A 4,455-nucleotide genomic window follows, 5' to 3' on the forward strand; every position below is an offset into this window, starting at 1 on the left:
TGGACAAAACCATCCTCAGCCCCAGGGATGGGCTGGTAGGCAAAACCACGACAGGCAGTTGTGGAATAAACAAGCTTTTAAATACTTTACTTAAAGTAGTGGTAATGTAAGTATCCGGTTTTCTATAAGAGGTGCTGAACAAAGGCGCCCTATAACCACCCGTAAATACGCTCCTCAACAGACAAGTTCAAGCGAAGTTCAATCTCCGAACGACCATCAGAGACCACCAAGAGACCACCAGAAGACACCCCCCCCCCCCCCGTGAGCGGATAAGGACTTCCGAAGAACTTCTAAGAACTAATTGACATATCCATGAACTTTGCGAGAAGCGGCGAACACAATAAGACATTTACTGAATATGTGAAACCGTAAGCCCGCGCAGCCCCGCGGGCCGGGAGAACTACAGTTCCCGGCGCGCCCCGCGCTGGCCAGGGCTGCGCAGGCGCGGGGCGGACACAAAGGGCTCGGCGAGCCCTCGCCCCCCCCCCCCAGCGCTCCCCATGGCGCTGAAGCGGATACAGAAGGTGAGCGGGGCCGGGCCGCGGGAGGCTGCGGGAGGAGGGCGCGGCTCCCCGCCCCGCCGAGCCGTCCCGCTGTTGCCGAGGGTGGTGGTGGTGGTGACGGCCGGGCAGTGCAGGGCAGGGCAGGGCCGACCGAGGCTCATCGAGAGGCGTCGCGGCAGCTGCTGCCCCGCGCTGTCTCCGCCGGCACCCATCCTTCCCTCTCGGCAGCCGGCGAAGGGGAGCGGGCGGATGGCCCGTCGCCGGCCTCCTCGCGGTTTCGGGCTTCCTTAAAGGCCCCCCTGCAGCCCGAGTCGGTGTTTTTTGAACCGCTGTTCGAGGGCCGAGGCGCTGCTAAGGGAGGGGGGGTGTCCGCGGCAGAGGTGCGGGTACATCTGTCTCCCAAACGCTGCGCTCCCCTTTGTGCACCTCCCCGGTCAGCCCCGTGCCCGGAGCTGTTTTCGAGGCTAAAAAAGTGCTGCCGGCACAGCTGCTGTTCGGTGTGACCTTGGGATGTGTCTCGGCCGGAGTGTTCTGGGCTGGTGTTTTGGAACGGCCGTGTTGGAGTTCCTAGTTCCCTTTTGTTTTGCGAGGCCGAGCTGGTGGCTGTGCGGGACAGACAAAAAGATCACGGCGAGTGGCCAGCACAGGAGTTAAGGGTAAGGTTAAGGTTGGTGCCGTGGCCGTGATACAGAACCCGCCGTGTTGGGTTGCTGTTGATGTGCCGCTGGTGCTATCCTGGTGCCGTGACATCATTGCTCCGGTTTCTTGTTTAAGGATTCCCTTTTGCTCCTGGAAGCCGCTGGTGTTGCAGAAGTAGGATTCTACAGTGCAAGCAGATTTAGGACACCCTACAGTAGGTACCAAGTTACTCGGATGGATTTTTACCAAAAGCTGGTAGTCACGACTCGAGCTACAGAGCTTATGCCTTTAGAGGTAGCGCAATTAAGGGAGATTTTTGTTACTTCACGTCGCTTGTTGTGAATGTTCCATTTGACTGTTATATCAAATATTAATAAATAACTACTATGATATTCTTTAGCAGTAACTCTGTCATGCTTCTACTTATTCTGGGAATGGTCTACCCTTAGTTGCCATTTAAATTTCCCACCTCTGTTCCGAATACCACCTCTTTCTATTTCTTGTTCAGTTTCGTTCTGCTGAGGAAAACAGACAAAGTCTGATAATCTGGTCTTTTTGAGCCGGGGTGGTTGTTTGTGGCTTTTCCTGCCAGAATAGGATTGTTCTTCCTACTTTTATCATGTTCCCTGTGTGGCTTTTCTTTCTGCTTTAGAGGCTTCCATATGATTCGGAAACCCACCATTTTCTTTAGTGTGGCATTTAAGAACTTTGCATTTGATAGATGTCAAATTATGGTTAGACTGTTTATGAAAGTATCTTTTTTACCCTGTTAGCCTTATTAGATTCCGTTCCTACTCTTTTAAAATGAAGCAGTGCTTTCCAACGTGCTGACTGCAAGGTAGTAGGAGATTTCCTGGTTATGCAATTACTTCTGCCCAAAATACGAAGAGATACCAGGTGAGGACCACCCAGAAGAGTAGAGTTTTGCATTAAAACTGTAGATGGAAATAGAATATATACTTTACTACTGGCTAACAATTCTATCAATAAACGTTCTGATAAATATGTGCTGTGCATTTACCACATTTATGAAGAACAGAGAATTCTTTGAGTAGTCTTTAGTATGACCACTGTGGAGCTTTTTGACAAATGGTTCCAAGCAGTGGTGTATGCATGGAGTTGGTAGGAAATGAGTCTGTGGTCTACAGTGCGTTTTGTGCAAGAAATGAAGCACACACCTGACGAAGATAAACCTCTATATTTTAAATAATGGAGCGGCAAAAGATTCTGCTTGTGGTTTTGTGTTGATTAGAGAATGAAAATAGCTTTTAGTGATGCTGTGTGCGGTTTATTTTGGACTTCTGATAATCTGCAGTCTTTTTTCTGATTTTTTTTTTTATTTTAAACTGGAAAAAAAAATAACCCACCACATTTTTAGGGCTTTTTTTTTTGTTGTTCTTACTACTCATGCTCATAGTCACTGAGTATCCCTGAGTACTATTTGAAAAACATTTATCTCCTTGTTACCAAAGTATCCTTTACAGCGTTGTTCTAGTAGCCTTTTTGGGAGAGAAGCCTGGCTGCTAATCAAGCATGCAAGTGTTAAATTGCCCTTGCAGTCTTCAACTTTACACTTCCATGAAACACATCCTGTATTATTCTTTGTCCATGACTGCTACTCTGCACGGTCAGAAATGTCTCCAGCGTTTATTGCTTACCCTACCCTGTGTTTCACAGCTGTTAAACAAACTTGAATCTTAAATTTTTGCCTCATGCTGCTTACAGGGGTGTTTTGGAGTGTGTGTGTGGGGGGGGTGCAAGGAAAGGTGGCAATTTGGAAGCTTTGCCGTGTCCATCTCCAGCAGTATTCTAGCCAATAGCATTCTGTTCTACCATGTACTATTTTGTACATTTGAGAGGATTATTCCTTCAAGTTCCCAGCTTAGCTGTTTTTCTCTGTGTAGTTTATCCTGCCCGTTCTGGGATGGTGTAGCGTATGTTGGAGCTCTTGACAGATGTTTTTATGCTGTGATACTCACCAGTGTTTGAAATAACTGATGAGTACAGTTGAGTAGTTCTTTTTTATCACAGCTTGATCTGGAATTTCTGAATGTAAGGATTCAAACTGTTCACACTGTCCCATTTCGATTTCCAAAGTTTGACCACATTACCACTTATATTTTTAAACCACATTAGCCTCAGTATGTAATTTCATATGGTTGCAAAATAAGGCTTGAATTTGCACTGTGAAGATTTTGAAGTTTGCTCTGGCTTTGCTTCCTGGAAGCTGCAGAAGGTCTCTGGATGTGTTTGTGAACATGGCTCTCATTTAGTGAAGCTGGTTGAAGAGAGCCTTTTCTTCATTGTTACTAGGAAATGTTAATAACAGGAGCTGATAGTTCTGTCTCTCATCAAGGTATGATTAAAAATGGGGCTTTTTATCATGAACAAATTTCAGTGCCTTTAGCCTGAACAAATTGAAGGTGTGTACCAGAGGAGCCTTCCCCAGTTCTGCCCATCCTGAAGTGCACATGTGTATCTGAAAAGAAAACCAATTTGTGTGGGGTTTGGGGTGTGTGAAGATCTCAAGGAAAACATCTAGCAAATGAGAGTGCTGTTACAGATTTGTGACTCTAAAGTGCTTGCCTGGATGTTTGCATCTGTCTGGAGAATGTTTGCATATACTTTAGAGACTTTCTGAAGAGTTTAAGCTACATATTTTTGAATCTAATAGTTATTAATGACCATTATAAAATGCGTGGTTTTTAGTCTGAGTTCTCCGTTTTGGCAGACAGTTTCATGTAGCTGATTGATTTTTTTTTTTAAATTTTTTATTTTATTTTATTTTATTTTAGTGTGTATGCAAGACCTAATCTTCTCTCGTTAGGTTATACCCTGAACTGCAAATTGAAGACAGTGGCTGTAAACAGCTCTGCTGCTGGTCATATTTGTGAGGACTCTGGTGACTGCTGGAAACCTGACACTGGTTGACTCCCTGTGTGCACTGGCAGTGGCTTGGCTGTGCACAGACAGCTGGTTCCCTGGATCACCCCTTAATGAAATTTGAATCCTCCGATTAAAACGGGAACTGCACGTTTTTCTGCTGCCTTTATTGGTTCAAGTCTAGCCCAGAGTGTTGTTTCTGGACCAATACACGGTTTCACCAAAAGAATAAAGTGCAGACAAGTAACACTAATGGGCAACCTGAGCTATTTCAGTATGTGAAAGAAGTGTCTCTCTTGTTTTAAATCACAAAGGTTGTGAGAAGTGACTGCAGTGCCTTTCTTCGAATTCGTGGCCAAGAGTGGACTTGTAGAGTCTGGCTAAATTTAGGTGCCAGGTGCATGGCAGACCGAGTTAAAATATTTACCAG

Source organism: Empidonax traillii, unplaced genomic scaffold (genome assembly GCF_003031625.1).
Source record: "Empidonax traillii isolate 1590-97213 ecotype Southwest subspecies unplaced genomic scaffold, ASM303162v1 scaffold1946:size199562, whole genome shotgun sequence".
Lineage (NCBI taxonomy): Eukaryota > Metazoa > Chordata > Aves > Passeriformes > Tyrannidae > Empidonax > Empidonax traillii.